General features: G+C 28.2%; 1 protein-coding gene across 2 annotated transcripts in view; it reads right to left on the bottom strand.

Annotated features, from left to right (window-relative positions):
• Positions 1–11,139: 11,139 nt before the first annotated feature.
• Positions 11,140–18,433, bottom strand: part of LOC136990224 (uncharacterized) — a 73,096-nt gene continuing 65,802 nt past the window's right edge. For both annotated transcript variants that reach the window (XM_067288605.1, XM_067288606.1), the window contains exon 13: positions 11,140–11,322. The gene's annotated coding sequence lies outside the window, so the exon portion shown is untranslated. The remainder of the gene's footprint in view (positions 11,323–18,433) is intronic.

The following is an 18,433-nucleotide window of genomic DNA, read 5'->3' as shown; positions in this document are numbered from 1 at the left end:
TTCAATGGGCAAACAATTGATGGTTATCCATAGAGAAGCCCTTGTAATAAACTATATCTTTTGTTCAGAATATTTAACAGACTTAAGCTCCAAATTTGAAGTATTGGATATTAATATTTCAGACCATTTTTCACTCAGTTCAAGATTAAGTTCAATATCAATTAAATATTCTTCAGGTAATAAAAGACAAGATGATCAATTGCTGAGTAAGAAATACAGATATGATCACAAACACCTTGAAAAGGAAATAGTGGAGAAGAGTATGTTTATTCAAAATGAAACCTTTCAGAAAGATAAGGTATAGATCTATAAAAAGTACACAAGGTACCAAGTAAATATATAGTTGAAAATAAAGGTCTAAATTTGAATAAAAAGTATTTACAGTTAGTTAATCTAAGTAGGTTTGGATTGATGAGAGTTGTTGTAGAACAAACACATGCAAAATGAAAAGTTTGACTCAATTTCGAAAAAATAGAACAAGGAAGCTTTGGTTAAATACACGGATAATAAAAAGTTATTTAAATCTTTTAAAAGCTAAAAAAAGAAAATATTTTAATCTAAATAAAAACTAATAGAAGCAAAAGATCCAAAAAGTTTTCTGGTCAGAGGTTAAGAAGTTTTGTTGGAAGAGACACAAAATTGGACACATGGCATAATTTCTTTAAAGCAAGGTGTATGTAAAAAATTGCACAGGATTTCAGCTCAGTTGTCAATGATTGACAATTTGGAAGATCTATCTGTTCTGAACACTCAATTCAGTCTGATATCTCAAAGGTAATAAAGAAATGAGTAATAATACAGTCAGTGGTCCGGATCTAATTCTGATACCCTTTTTGAAGCTATTGCCCAACACTTTGTTGGATTTGTTGGCCACTAGTTTCAACTTTATGACCAAAATGTGTACTCGAGCGAGTGGCAACAGGCTTACTTTCATACGATATATAAAAAGGAAGACAAGGTAAATCCTAATTTTTATAGACCAATAGCTGTTCTGTCTGTGCTCAGAAAAGTATTCACTTCTATTTTGGCCATAAGATTTAGCTGATAGATGAATTCAAACTATCTGTAGTCTCCTTATCTATTTGCCTTTGCCAAATAGTGGAATGGAATTAGTGGTCTTTATTCTGACTTCTTTGGTACAGTTGCAGTTATCACAAAAGAGACAAAAAGTTTATGTGGCTTTTTTAGATCTCGAAAAAAGCTTTTGACCATATTTTAATTGAAAAGCTCTGAAAACTAGTAAAGAATAGAGCAGACATGAATTTTATTAAAGCTATTAAATCTTTGTTTGGTCAATATAGTAGTACCATAAAATGCAGTAAGCTTACTTATCAGCCAATACAAATTAACTTTGGCCTATTCCAAGGCAACCCACTTTCACCATACTTATTTATGACATTGACAACTGCTTTGAGAGGGAAGGTAATGGAAGTCATGGGAAATCAGTTGGTTCATTTGATACAATATGCAGACAATTTAGTTATTGTTTCGCCAATGATGATTGGCCTTCAAAGAAATCTAAATTAGGCTTATGCTTATTTTATGCAATTAGGCATGATTATAAACCTGACTAAAACATCCATTACAATTTTTCATAAGGGTGAAAGAATAGCCAAAAAGGACTAACTTTTATCTTAGTACTACCAAATTGAAACTGGTTGATGAAATGGTCTATTTGGGAGTAACTCTTACTCCAACTTGTCCTTTGAAAAACATTTTCTGAATGTGAAAACTAAAACAGACAAGACTATATATTATTCTTTCTACTTATTGAACAAAATGAAAATCAATAAGATTCAGAATCATTTCAAACTGTTCTCTTCAATAATTATGAATTCTGTCTGCTATGCTCTTCCTACCTGGGGTCTTGACTGGATTGATCATTTGAAAATTATTCAAATTAAATATATAAGAAACTTGTTCTGCTTAGACAAGTCTGTTCCTGGTTATGCCAACAGGCATGATGTTAGTAGACTACAGTTAATTATATTAATTAAAAAAGGCATCTTGAAGTTTTTTAAAAGAATTAAAGAAAATGAAAATAATTTAGTTAAGAATATAATGGAGGATCTCAAAAAATTATCTAAATTGAAGAGATCGTACACTAATAATTGGTATATAAAATTTAGTCATATGTTGGGAAGTTACAAAAGTTTTTTTTATCTTTTACCAGACTCCATGGAACAGGATTGATCTTTTGGATTAAATATTTTAAGGAATAATATCTATAATAATTTAATTAATTATGAAAACCAATCCATACAGAAAGCTAAGTTTCATAGTTGGTACTCAAACAACCTATCTTTTCTGCCATCAAATGGATAAGTCTATTCTAATTTGTCATTTAAAGTCAAAAGGTTCTTTATGCAATTAAGATTAAATAGTTTTTATATAATGACTGAATAATTTCAAAAAATTTGATTTTATGTAAAATGTAGAATATGTCAAGAGCAATATCAATCTTTCATATTCTTTGCGAATCCAGAAAATTAGTGGTTATTAGAAAAAAATTTAATTTGTCTTATTTGGGAAACTGTTCTTCAAAGAATGATCTATATCAATTAATTTTTCAAGGTTCCTCAACATGTGTGTTAGAATTCTATAATTACTTTATGAAATATTTTTGTCTTAAGCAGGATAGCTCTCCCACAGTTCAGCAATAGATTTTTTATGATTATTAAAAACTAATAATTATATACTATTAAGTTATTTGTTGTAGTAATTGTAGTAACCTCCTTGTAATGGGTATATCCCATAATATGCAAATAATTTCAAAATCCAAATATTTCTCTAACTGAAATATTTACTGAAGTAATAAAATCAAAATTTTATAATTTATCAATTCATTTAATATTTTTATTTGAATAAATCCTAATTTTTAAAAATTCCTTAAGCTTAGTTTTTTTTTTCCATTATGTTAATATAAGATTTTGTACAGAAAAACATTTCACTTTGTTTTTGCTTGATATTTATCTTACAAAATTTTTAAATATATTTTTATGCTGTATTTAGAGTATTTTAACAATTTACATTAATCTTTTAGAAATGATTTTTTGTAGGGTCTTGAGATTTATAGATACTTGAATTTTTTATAACATTACATATACAGTGAACTTGATGGGACCAGGACTCAGTTGGATAAACAAAGTTTCAGATTATCATAACACAAATAAATTTCTGGATTAAGTGACCAGTATGATAAAGTGAAGGTAGTGCTTCACTTTATCATACTGGTTGTTCCAAAGGGTTTTTTTCTATTGTTCTTACCATAACCAAGCTCACGGTTTTCCCAAATTTTATAATCTTAACTCAGCACTGTCATGTATATTGGGGTGTTTTTCCCCCACATTATGTACCAGGCCGTCAAATTTACAGTACGTTCAAAACTTTTTACATCTATGTTGTTTGTTTTTCCCTTTTGTAAATCATTTCCAATTTAATCATTATTTTAGTTTATACCTGTTAAAATATGGATGGCGATTATTGATTATCTAATGTCACAACTCCTGCATTTCTCATAGTCCATGTAAGTTTCCTAATAATCTTTTACAATTTTGTAACATTACAATAAATTTATGTTAACTTGTATACATTATGCTAACCTGTATGTAATTTTCCCTGTATAGCTGTAACACAAGAGTTGAAAAGGGACATAATTGTCCGAAATGCATACTCAAAGAAATAAAAAGTTTTTCTAAAGCTTGTCCTCCTGTTTATTGATGGCATAATAAGTCTAGTTAAAAAGAAAAGCCACCTTAGCGCTCGTATAATTTATAATATAAAAATTTACAATAATAATTTGTAAGATTTTGGAAACCAAAGATGGTCAATACTCCGATTACTCAAACTGGTTATTATTTTAATAATGAAAAGTCCCGCTACTGAAAATGCCCTTTCCAATTCAATGGATGTGGGTGGAATTGTCTTTAACGCATTCAAGAGAAGACGGATGTTATGTATTTTTTCACCTGTATCCTGGAAGATTTCTAGTTCGTTTTCAAGATTGTAGTACTGTACTTCCTTTGATCTCTAGCATTTTTGATTTGTCTACCTCAGTTGTTTTAATAGCAGCATCATGCTTATAGCCCGATAATTCTTCAGTTCGTTTGGTTTTAATAATCGGGTTTATGAAGAAAAACTTCATATTTGCAGACTTTGTACTCATTTCTATCCTTGCCCAATTTGCACTACCTGGCATAATGCAGTTATTGCAGCTACTGGGCATGGTTAAAAATTAAGACAGCATCAGTGCAATTATTTAAGATATTACAGGTTCTAACAAGTAAAGAATTTTCAGTCTTGCAACAAATAGGCTACATATTTATTATTGACAAATCTGTAGCATGCTATAACAAGCAAACATTTAAAAAACTGATAAGCAGGCTTAAAATTAATAAATACAAATATGTTCTGACAGTTTATGAGTTAATTATACTTTGTATTTGCAAAATTTCCTCAACCTTAACACAAAATAAGAAGAAAGTGAATTTTTAAGAAATTTGCAGGATTTCCTGGGATAAGAATTTCCCAGGTTAAAAAACAGCTGGGATTACCGGGATTCTGTTAGAGAGAGAAACACTAATGTCCAATGTACATCCATGGGTGGTTGTTCGGGAAGTATGAAAAATATTAAATGTATAGATAATTTTAAATATAAAAGTATTGGTTTTAGTTATTTATTTTTTAGTTAAATTTTTTATCATAACATTTTTCAATATATTATTTATTTTTGTCAATATTTAAAACTATGTGCATATTAACAAATACATGTCACATTGTCTATATTCTTGTATGCGAATATAAAATAATATGAACAATAAAAATTTTATTATGTAGTATAGATAAAAATATGGTGGAAATTTAAATGATCCGACTATGTGAACATAATGTATTTATTTTACAATTATCCGTTAATATAAAATTATGATGTAAGCCTGCAGATATGTGATAAAAGTGATAAGCGTAGTTCATCCAGAAATTTTCCAAAATATTATAATTATAAATAACTGAATTAAAAATCAAATGGAAATTGTTTCAATATAAAATTTTATGTTGTTTAACGAAATAAATAAGAATTATCATAATTTGGATGTTTGAACAACTCTCAAATTCAGAATTAACTTAGTTCACTGAACAGTTTATGTTGAAAAGCATTTCAATTATAATAAAATTTATCAACTTTATATAACAACATTGACATTTAATCTTATATTTGTTCATAAAGAAACTTTGATACGTAATTTGACTTGTTAAAATACCTGTTTTAAATATATTTGTTAACTATCCATTTTTTTTTTTAGAATTTGAGTTAACAAATAAAATTGGTAACTTTCACAATCATTTATAAGTATTTTTACAACTCAGTGTAATTGAAACTTGCAATTTTACAATTAAAAATAAAGTTTTTTTTTTAATGGCTACAGTTGATCAATAAATAGCTAAGTAAAAGATCTGATAAAGGAATGTATAAAAATGCATTCATATATAAAAATTTAATTATGAAGAATAAGTTATGTTCCATGAAAATTAATTTTATAATTTAACATAAATCTAGAATCTGTACTAAAACGCAAATCATTTAACATGTTCTCAATATGATTCAAATTAATTCTAAGTTTATTCTACATTTACACTCATTATTAACAATATGAAATTTACTACATTTTCCATAATAATATGCAAGGAGGGAAAAACTAGAAAACCTCAAAATTAAAATTGTTTCCATCTCATTTTTAAAATAAAATATTTATATGTATAGGAATTATATATGAAGAATAATATAGATAAATATTTCATTAAATATTATGAAAACTAATAATTTATCTTTTATTATAAAATATTACTATATATTAATTTTAAAATATTTACAATAATTTTAAATAAAAACTTTCAGATCAAATAAACTTTGAAATAGATAATTTAGTCAAGTAAACAAGTCATTTAAATATTTCACATCATATCAAAATAATGAAAAACTAATGCATAATGGAATAAATATGGCTTTAAATATTTGTTTCATTCAGGGGCAAATCCTGACCAAAATATTTGGTCATGCTGAAAGTTATAATAAGAATAATAGGCCTGTCTCTAAGACTAAACAATAGGCAGAAATGTTATTTGGTGCAAATAAAAAAGTATGGACTATTATAAAGCCCATTATATCTACTCATGAAATATATTATAATGAAAAAGTATTAAAAATTTATGATAATAATTCAAATTTTGTGGGCCCTTGACACTGGAGGCTCAGAGCTTAAGCCCTATTAATCACTTGTAGATCTGCACCTGTACACAATACATGCATGATGACTGGGTACCGCAAGCTTCCGATACAATCTGGCCATGTTAAATTCTTCAAGTGACATCATGCGCATGTACTTGTTTGCTGCGGCAAGCCTCCACACGAGCAAGCGATCGAGTTCCCGCAAGAATCGCACTGACTTAAAACAGCTAGCCGCTAGCTGTCAATGTAAAAGCTAACACAAATGATAAACGAGTTTATGTTAGAATAAATTATTATTGGCATATTTCTTCTCGTATAAAAAGTATATTGACAGTCCAAACTTTCTCTTAAGCATGCGGCACGTGCTAAGCAAGCCCAGAGAATTCGCCCGATTTCATTATGAAGAAGCAGATTCAAGAAATCAACATAAAATTTGTCCTATGTGATAAAATTTAATTATTTTATGGTTCCAATTAAATTTATTAATTTTTGAAATTATTATAAAACCTTATTGCTTTAATAATTAAACTAATAGTGCAGCTTTAATGTAATGAATAACTATATTAATAAAGAAATACCAGAAAACTTAGATTTTATAAATTTTTTTAAATGATTAACAAGACAGACAACATGGTCCTTGAGGATTTCAACAGTATTGTTTGTGTAAATAAGCCTTGATATCAACTTTTATTGAGAAAGAGGAAGAAACATTCTGCTCAAACATTTTCAAAACAAATTTAAGTTTATACCAAGACTTATTTACACAATTATTATTATTGAAATCCTAAAGGACCATGTCACAACTTCCTATTGTAAAATAAATATACTTGTTAGCTAGATTATTATAAATTTATCAAAATATTCACAGATTAATAAAGTATCTGTATTTTATAATATTTAATAATTTCTTTGTGATAGCAGCTTTATAGATGAGTTTATTATATAGCCAAAAACTTATAGTCCATAAATAATCCAGTTTTATGTTTACAAGAGGGCAACTTAAGCATTGTTTTTAAGGTCAAATCATGCAATCTGATTATTTGTGAGCTATAACTGTGATAAATATTAAATAATCGGTTTTAGATCTTTTTCTAACTGAATATTGGGATATAGTTTGTGTTTGTATATGTTAGTAAACAGCTGAATAAACCATTAATTATTTCATATATTTATACAGTATAAATTGATATAATTCGCATTTAGCATTTTTAAAGCTTAATAGCATTTCTGTTTAGAAAAGACATTTATCAGTTTAATTTCCAGTCTACATTCAGATATGTAATAATAAATTTAAAAAATATATTTATTGGTAAAAAATTGCAGTTAATTACTTTTGTTTGTAATTCATACAATTTAAATTCTAGTCTTACTTTTTCTTTCTATCAGACTTAAGTAATTAATAAATTTGTATTCATACTATACAAGACTGCACCATTAAATAAATCTAATGTAGTACAATATGCAATAGCCCAATTTGTAGTGTCATCACACAAAGTTAATTAGAAAAGAATCTGTTAATAAAATGGAAACACTATTCTATTTTATGGTGTATAAAATAAAGAATATAAAGTTTATGAACAATATCTGTGCTGTATTTATGTAAGTATAATGAATAAATTACTTAAATTACATTCTACTATTCTTTAGTCACTTATTTGTATTATATATGAAACAGGTTATTGTTTAATTTTAATTAGATCCATTTCTGTTTATATTTCAACTAAACTGTTCAATTATTACTGAATTTTATAAATATGACTGAAACAAATATAAAAATATGATTTTAATAGTTTGTCTTAATTTATTAAAATTATCTTAATTAAAAATTAAATGAATTAATAATAAAATAATTGAGCATATTATTGAATTTTAAAAATTAAAAATTTAATAAATAGATTATACCACCATTCAAACTGCTATTGTTATCAAATAAAAATTAGAACTGTCCCATCTCTAATCTTAAAATTATTGTTTTTTTTTTTTCAGTATTTAGAAATAATAAATATTCATTCCTCAAGATAAAAGAAAACAATTTACAAATATATAGAAATTTTTATGACAGTATCTATACATTTATTTTAAATTGAAAGCTTGGCTTTATATTATTCAAGTACACTTTCAAAAAGATAACTGCATATATTGAATGACTGAATACAAAATTAAAATTTTATTTATTCATTCATTACTAAATATATTTTTTAAATATATATTAAACGTACTAAAAAAGACAATGTCAAACAGGTAATGAGTAATAACCAGATTTTTGATTTGTTGGCTTCAAAATAATAAACACGATTTATAAATGATCTATAAAATATTATTTCACTATATATTCTGAAGATAACTTGCAAAGCATGTGATAGACTTTCTATTGCTATAATTACATTTGACATCTAAATTTTGAGAATATTCTTATTACATATCCGCTTTTTTTTTTCATATTAAAAAAATAGTAACTATAGATTTTAAAAAATTGCAAAATCTGATCTTCACGACTATTTATATTATAGTCAGTAATATGGATACAAATTTCATTAATTAATAAATTGTAGTTAATTATATAGTGCATAACAAAATTTGGTTTATTCTTTCCTTAAAAATTTTATTTAGAATTTTCTATTAATTTTTATTATTACATTTGAATTATAAACAGCAAATATTTTAATTAAAGTATAAAACAAAAAACTTCATTTATATATATAATTTTTTTCATTATCTAAGTAATTTTTAATTTTGTACTAATTTCAATTAACTGACAAATCAATTTTATTAACAAATCATTTGTAATTTCAACTTTTGATTTTAATGGTAAATTGTGAAATTGATGGAAAATTTCTTCAACACAGTTTCTACATAAGAATTTGAGAAATTACATTTATTTAATAATACTTCTCTTTTAAAAAATGAAGTATTTTTTTATGATCTAAACAAGAAACTACTACAGAGCCATTTTATTGACTAGAAAAAAAAACCTTCCTTATTTTATGTTCATTTTAGCTATTATGAATATTTATGTAAGTATATAGCAGTCAATATATAGTTACTCAATGAGAAGGCTTTTACTACTATTATATTTCTGTTGTTATATTTAATAAAACTGAACTTATATTTGAATACATAAAGTTCAGTTTTATTAGAATAATAGCTATGTTTACTATTCTAAACTGCATATTTTCTTTACAGTTATATTTGAAAACAGTTATTTTCTTTTTACATACCTTATTATAAATGAACAACAACCAGATATTTAAAATATTTATGAGTTTCATTTTTGATAGAAATCGTACTTAAAATTATAACCAGTTTCTTTATAGTATGCATTACTTTCAATATACCGGCAATATGAAAATAATACACCTACAGTGCAGTTTACATAGTTCATTTTCTATTAAAGTTTGTTAAATATAGTACCTACTTACTGTAGTTTACCTCTCTAAGTTTTCAGAAAGCCTTGACTAGTAAATATAGCTACTATTCAAATAAAACCAATACTTTTTTAAGATAAAAAATTAGAAACGAATTAACTCTATTGTCAAAGAAATAGTAAGGTTTAGCAGCACACTGAAGAAAATTATTTCTTTTTTATGCTCCATTAAAACATTTCTTATCCTATTAATATATTTTTTTGAAACTAAATCTCTTATTTATTGAAGATAATGATAGTCCTTGAAATGTAAAAGCTGAAGAAACATCTCAAAAACTTTGAAAGAAGAAGCTATCTAACAACACGTAGACAACGAAATATTATTGATAATTTTCTGTTTTTGAGAAAGCATGCTATCTTTAAAGTAATTTTCTTCGATATGCTGTGGATGTCATTGTTTTTATGATAACAGAACTACTTTATTTGATTGCATTAATGAAGATGCTCAAATGTAAAAAAGTTATTTACTTTAAACATTTCTTCAATTACTACTACTGTTATTTTCAACAATATACTTTTTGTTTAAAATTACAATAGAAATATTAAAGGAATTTTTATTTTAATTAAATTCATAATATGATTAATATGAGTAATTTTGAATTTCATAATTTAAGTAAAATTTATAACCAACTTTTCTGATTTGGTCTTTGAAAAGATCACAAATCGTATTTCCTTCAAAAATTTTAGTCTAGATGTAGATGATTTTGTTTTGTTAAATATTTTAATAATTCATTATAATTAGTTTTGTTTATTAATTTAGAGATGTCTAGAAGAAAACATCAATCTAAATTTTTGGATTTAAATGAATTGTATATTCATAAATTAAAGAATTTATTGTCTAAACATATACAAAACTGTTGTATTTTTAAAAAATTATAAAAGTACTGCATCATTTTATGCTATTTTTCTTTTAGATTGTCATTACTTAAATATTTTTGTGATTAAATTTAAATCACAAAAATATATTTTAAGTATTGACAAGCTAGAAATTGCAATTATATAACAAATTTTTTACAAATTTTTGGAAAAAAAAACAAATAAAATACTGTAAAAAGTCAAGTTTATAATTTTAACACTAAAATAAAAAATGGCAAAAAATAAATATTTAATTATTAACTGCTTATTTGTTTTTTACATTTACATTTAATTTAAAAACTAAAATATTTTAAAATTAACAGTAAAAACTAAAAATTTTTAATGCAGAATTTAAAATAACTTTGTTATCATTTAAAATTCTTAAAAATCTGATTTAAAAAAAATTTATCAAAATGATTTCGGTGTGCAAATTTATAACCTAAAATTTTAATTTTGTCAGTCAAGTTAGCCTTTTGAAGTGCACAGTTTAGTTTCAAAATTTTCTTTAAAATTATCTATTTTTATTTAATAAATTTCAATTTATAAAATTATTTATATAATCATTTTATAGTAATTGCATTTTGTAAGATATATGCACAAAAGATGTCACATTATGTACTGGAGTCAAACAAAGCACTCCATCTTTGCAACATGAATTTTATTAACAAAATTGAATTTTTTTTGTATATAAGTCTACTAACTTTCAACAACATATTTTAAAACTGTACAATGTTTATATAATACTTCTGATAATCAACTGTTTTATGCATGCTGATCTTTAATATTCATCACATTTTCATTTCTTAAGATGGATGTTTACCTAGACAAAAAAAATTATATATTAACACAAATAATAGAGAAACAGTGGAAACTCATTGTAATAAGATTATTTACCTAAATATTAATCTTTATAATTTAAAATTACTATCAGACACAAGCTATAATATTTAAATGAATTTGAAGAAATTTTAATTTGTGGTTCACATGACAATTTCCTCTTTATACATAATATTACTTGTACAGTAGAATCCTGCAAAGTGGCCTTAATATGAACTGAGATGATGACAAGTTACTGGAAGTGACAAGTTTTATGAATTCCTGTGTTAACAACTAAAGTGAGAGAAACAAGATTGTGTTAAAAGGCAGGTCAAATTTGACCATCTTTTCATTGAAGCAAGCATGTTGCCAACCGTAGCAAAATTCTGCTAAATTAATGAATTTATTTAACGTACAGCAGCACAGTAATGATGCTAGTGTAAATAGCAGAATTTTCACAAAGGTATTATTTGTGTAAATTCGTATACTGCATTAACTACGTACCATTAGTGACTATTTCTATTTGTAGCTAAATTTTAATGTAATAGAATATATTGGCTGTTCAGTGGCTACTTTCAAGTTAGTGATATTTCCATCAGGATATTTTGCAGTGGCATTTGGAAAAAGGATTATATTCTTTGTTAACAACTGGAATTGATGCTATTATCAAGTGTTAACCGTAGGATCAAATAAGTTATTATTCTTTACTGGTAAGTTATAGATGTAAAAATCAGACTGCATGTATTTTGTTTTTAAACAACACAACAAATTTTACAGAATTTTGAGTTATCAAGAGTTGAGTTTCCAGGGCTACCATGTTTACATTATCAGATTTGAAAAATTTTTTCTTAAAAAGTTGGGTAATATAACAATTTCCATAAAAACAGAATTTAATGTTTAATTTTATACCATTTACAGAAAAACCTCTTTAAGACAACCACTTCCAAAACTTAGGAAAACTGGCTATCAAGGAGAAATCTTATTAAAGGAGACAAAAAATATAATAGATAGAGTATTGTATATGTACTATGTACAGTACAGTACAGGAATAGTTTGAAAAGTTCTCAGTCTAACAGAGATGGTGCTGGTAATATTAAATGGCAAGGTTATTTGTCATGTATGATCTGAAGGCATAGTGTGAAATTTCAAACGTGTGCATTTAGTAGTTTGTTTGTTATGGTATAGCAAAGCAAACAAGTTTTGGTATTTTCCAAAACAAAATGCATAAAATGAATTTTGTGCTGTGATAAAATACTTTGTTTTACAAAATTTAATCCTTTTATATCCTTTCCAAGATTTATATCCAAGATGCCTTTTTATAGCTGTTGGCTTAATGCCAACAAATATAAAAAAAGGAGTTGAATTCCACTTTAAAAGATTATTCACCATTGTTTTCTACAGTGAAGAAATGCACTGCTGAATTTAAACTTGATCATTCTTCCATTTTTGATGATGAACATTCAAGATGCCAAAAATTGCAATGACTGAGTAAATCATTACAAAAATCCACAATTCTGTATTAAATGATTGACAAGTGAAAGTATGCAAGCTTACCGATATTGCAAAGAGCCCAATAAATCATGTTTACATCTTATATGAACATTTGCATATGGAAAAGCTCTCAGTGTAATGGGTGTCACGGTATTCAAATGAACATTTCTCAGAAGTGTTTAGACATGTTTAAACACAATTCAACTGAATTTCTGCAATGTTTCATCACTGCTGATAAAACAGATTCATCAGTACATGCCAAAAATGAAGCAGAAGTCCAAACAATGAGTGGAAGAGGGTGGGAGTGCTCTAAAGTTAGTGAAATGTGTTCCATCAGCAGGAAAGTTGATGGCCACTGTTTTTTTGGGATGCTCAGGGTATGGTGCTCTTAGACTATATAGAAAAAGATAAAACCATCAATGGAGAGTATTATGCAGCATTGCTAGAGCAATTGAAGAATGCTATTACATCCAAATATCTGCATTTGGTAAAGAAAAAAAGTGCTTTTCCACCATGACAATGCACCTGCACAAACTTCAAATGCAGTCAAAAAAACTTCATAAATTGCACTTCAAATTGCTGCCACATGCACAGTACTCAGCAGATTTGGTCCCCAATGAATTTTTCTTCTTCCCAAATCTGAAGCAATGGCTCACTGAACAAAGACTTCAAATATGGATGTTACAGCTCAGATATTGCTTATTTTTGCAGTTAGAAAAATCATTAGTCTAGGTGTATTAAGTTGATAAATGACTATGTTGAAAAGTGAGTAAAAATAATTGGTCAAAATGTTTTTTCCTTTCTCAGACAAAGAAATTTTTTTAAACTACCCATATATTACTACATAGCACAGAAATTTGGGGCAGAGATCTTGATTATGGCTCAAGCTCTATACCAGTTGAGTTTTCTGGATCCAGCTTGAACCAAACATTTAATTTTTAAGTGCAATTGTTCAAAATAAAATGGTTTGAGTAATGTGTATTTTGTTAATCTATTTATAAATCAGTTTCTATTGCTTTATGTAAATTTTATATAACAGAAATAGATATTTTGGTTACACATAACAATATGTAATTTTTGAATTATTCTTAGATATATCCAACTATAATTAAAGGAGAGAAAATCATAAAAAAAGAGAATGAAATACCAATTAACTAATAACTACTATTCACCAGTTATTTATCATCATTACACCTGCATCTGATTAAATAGCAGTTCATTCTGATTTTACAATTGCTACCTTACGTTAGAAAGGTTATAACAGTATTTAACATATAAAATTAAATTGTATGTACTCCAACTGAAGAGGTGCTTAAGGTCCAAAATGCATTTCAGAGAGATGATAAATTATTAAAAAATGAAAACAGATTGTTAGTTTCTGGATCCAATTCTTCTGTCTCAGGCTTAATAAGGCTTAAACAACCCACACTGTAGAGTAGTAGAATAATAAAACTGAAAATACTAGAGTAAAGCTTAAAAAATAAAAGATTTTATAGATTACTAGTAAATCGTAACCAAACAACTTAAATGGATTTAATTATGATGACAGTTAATTACAAAATAATATTTATATAGGGGAGACTATCCGATTTTCTTTTGAACAATTGGTTTGAATTGCTGTTTTTTTTTTCTTTCTAGGTAAGTCTAGTTTATAATTATGTCCCAGGCTCGGAAGAGGAAGACCTTTTCTCCAACCGTTCCTGAAAGATCAACAGCTAGGTTTAGGGGTGAGACTTCTGGTGAAGAGGATATTGCGAATTTATTACAGGAATCAAATTTTGATGTGGCAGAGGGAGTTAGGCTTTTATTGCGATTGCATGTTTCGCTGAACGGTAAGGTTGATGAATTTATCAGAAGACTGGATCATCTGACAGAGTGGCTTCAGAATGTAGATGAGGCGTTGATTGACTTCGAGATGAGGTTGGGGGAGGTTGAGTCAAAGGTTGGAGGGGAGGTAACTGGTGTTGGGCATTCGTTGGATATGGATAAAATTTTCACGAAATTTTCTTTTTTTGAGAGAGAACTGGATGTTATGGATAATCAGAGAAGGATGAACAATGTTGTTATCCACGGATTGGAAGAGAGGAAAGAGGAGACTTCTTTGGAAATATTTGACACTGTTAATTCTTTTGCGGTTAATACATTAAATTTATCCTCGCTGCATATTGTAAACGCGTATCGGGTTGGGAAGAGAGTTGGAGATAAACCCAGACCAGTGATTTGCCAATTTGGGTCTTTTAGTGATAAATTGAGGTTTAAAAAGACTGTATTTGAGAATCGGAATCTTAATGTTTCTGTGTATGATGATTTTTCTAAACGTTTGCGAGATATCAGATACAACCTAAGGGTATTTGGGAAGAAAAAAAGGGAAGAAGGAGCAAGAAGTGTTCGGCTAAGTTATGATAAGTTACTGGTAGATGGAGTTCGGTATAAAGTCGATGAAGTATCAGCTAAGGTGGTGCCGATCTCATAGCAACCAGTAATGTCTTCTGTGTTTTCTATTATGGCGTGGAATTGTGCTGGGATTGGTAATAAACCGCGGTCTTTTTGGAGTTATTTATTGAAGTATGATGTGGTCTTTTTATCGGAAACTTGGTTTATTAAGGGTGGGAGCAGATGCTATTGGGAGGAATTAAGAGAATATCATTGTATTGTTGGTGATGCTTTGAGGGCTCACAGTAGGGGTAGACCTATGGCTGGTTGGTTGCTTTGCATTAAATCATCTTTGAAATTTAATATTATTTATAGGGATAGTTACATTGTATTGATTAATATTCTGCTACCATTAGGAGAGTTTAATATTGGTTTTGTTTATATGCAGGAACAAAGGTGGCAAGAAATTTTTGATGTACTGTCCAGGTTTGAGGTCGACGAATCGAATTGGATTTGGTTGGGTGATTTTAATGCACGGACTGGGAACGATAATGTGATTTCGACAAATATATGTGATAGTAGTGGTATTGCTGTTAATAAGAGAAGTAGAGCCTCCAAAGATGTAAATATGAATGTGAGAGGACTGAAAGTTCTTGAGTATTGTGCAGATAATGATCTAATAATCTTAAATGGTCGTGCTTCTGGTGATGAAGCGGGAGAGTTTACTTTTGTTTCCAACCGAGGGTCCTCAGTAATTGATTTGGGAATGGTTACTCCTTCTGTGTGGAACTGTATTAAATGTTTTAGAGTAGAGAGTTGTTTTTGGTCCGATCACTGCCCGATAGTACTTTATTTGGAAGATCGTGCCATAGATTCTTTGGGCGGTTCTGGTACTTGTTACCAGAGGATTTTCTGGGACAGTGGTCAGCTGGAGTCGTTGTCCGCTGATTTGTGGCGTTGCTTGGAGCAGACTCCCAATTTATCTTTGTTGGAGCTAAGTAAGGTGATATTGGATTTTGCCAAAGTGAAAGGATTGACTCAAAGGAAAAAGACTATGGTTGGAATTAATGATTGGTTTGACTTGGATTGTCGATTAATGGTTAGAGCCAGAAATAGAGCTTGGTTAGAGTTCAAGAAAAATGGTTTGCCGGCTCAGAGGAGAGTTTTTGTGTTATACCGAAGTTTGGTAAAAAAATTATGTTTAGCAAAGAAGAAAGAATTTTGTAAAAGGTTACAAAATGTTAAAAATTTTTATAAAAATAATAGATTATTTTGGAATTTATGTAAAGCAAGGGGAAATTATGCTAAGGTTAATATTAGTTTATTTGATTGGTTCAGTTATTTTTTCTCCCTTTATGGCTCTGAAAGTCCATATGATGTTGATTTAGTGGTTTTTAATGATTGTGTGACTTGGTCAAACGAAATATTGGATTCTTACATCTCGGAGGAGGAATTTAGAGTCGTTTTAAGTAAGTCGACTGTTGGCGGTGCTCCGGGAATAGATGGTATTCCTACTGAATTTTGGAAAATTGATAGTGTTTTTCTCTGTTTATTAGATAATTTTAATAAGGTTCTGAGAACTGGTGTTATTCCAGATGAATGGAAGAGTTCTTTATTGGTTCCGGTGCCTAAGGGTGGCTCAAGGTCGGTGCTTACTAATTACAGAGGTATTTCGTTGTTGTGCTGCGTCTCTAAGATTTTTTGTAGAGTTTTGTATTACAGGTTAATAAGTTGGTTGAATTTGAGAGATATTCTGTCAGAGAGTCAGGCTGGTTTCCGTGCAGGTTACTCTACTGTTGATAATATTTTTATTCTGTATACTGTTATCTCTAAGACACTAAGTAGGAAACGGCGTAAGGTTTATGCTTTTTTTATAGATTTAGCATCAGCATTTGATTCTGTTGATAGGGATTTATTATGGAGGAAATTATTAAAGTTTGGATTAAGCTTTAAGTTTGTATCTTTATTGGCAGAGTTATATAGTGGTTCGAATGTTAGGATTAAATGGAGGAATTTTTGTTCTCAGCCTTTCTTTTCTGATAAGGGTGTTAAACAGGGTTGTATCTTAAGCCCTATTCTTTTTAGTTTATTTTTAAATGATTTATTAAATTGTATTGATGATTCCGGCGGAGATGGTATAGTTGTCGGTGGTGTGTCTGTTAAAGTATTAGCGTATGCGGATGATGTGGTAATTGTGGCGGATTCTCCGAGGTCATTACAGAGGTCGATTGACCTTCTGGATAATTATTTAAGCGATAATAGTTTACAATTGAATCTTGCTAAATCAAAAATTGTGGTCTTTCGAAATGGTGGTAAGGCTTCTAAGGCTGACAAATGGTGGTTTCGAGGTGTTCCAATTTCGGTTGTATCTCAATATAAGTATTTAGGTGTAATTTTTAAAAGTAATGGTTATTTTAATACTCATGTGAGGTCTTGTCAAGTTAATGCTGAGATAAAAATGGACAAAGTTATTCATATGTGTCAGTCTGCTAAGTTGTGTAATTTGAAGGATCGGTTAAGGTTATTTAATGCCGTGGTGGGCTCATCTCTCCTTTATGCTTCGGAGGTATGGGGGTTTCAGGCGGAGAGTTTGGATACGGTATTAACTACTTTTGTTAAGAGAATGTACGGGCTTCCAAGGTGTACTCCTAGTTATCTAGTGTCTATGGAATGTTCATTGATTCCTTTGTCTTGTTTGATCCTGAACAAATCTGTTAATTGGATTTTTAGAACGTTGAGTTTAAATGAAGAACGCCTTAGTAAGATTTGTTTGCGTTATGTTGTGAAACATGTTCAGTTGCCTTTGTCGAAGTATTGGTGGGCTAGTTGTTCAAGGAACGGAATCGATTTTGATAATCTGTTACAAGATTTTAATAGTGTTTATTTACTAAAGTTAAATAATTTTGATAATTATATTTTGAAGTTGAATCATGGCATATTATTAAGTTCTTATTGTGAATGGTATAAGAGTTTGAATAAACCTTTTTTTGATTGTTCTATTTATAATAGTAATTTTTCTTCTAATGTTATGGCCGTATTAATGCAAATAAGATGTAATTCATTAAGTTTTTTATGTAATTACAGAAGGGACATTTGCATATGTGGTGTGGCGGACTTACCATTGGATGCATTTCATATTATTGCTGTTTGTTCTCTTTTGTCAAAATTACGTGAGGAGACTTTTGGGGTTCCCAATTTTTCATTTAATCAGTTTAAAAAAGTTATTTCTGATTTTGATTTATTCTTTAAGG

The sequence above is a fragment of the Centruroides vittatus genome, unplaced genomic scaffold, assembly GCF_030686945.1.
Source record: "Centruroides vittatus isolate TY-2023 unplaced genomic scaffold, ASM3068694v2 scaffold_861, whole genome shotgun sequence".
Lineage (NCBI taxonomy): Eukaryota > Metazoa > Arthropoda > Arachnida > Scorpiones > Buthidae > Centruroides > Centruroides vittatus.
The sequence above is the reverse complement of the archived record's forward strand: the minus strand, read 5'-3'. Positions and strand labels throughout refer to the sequence as shown.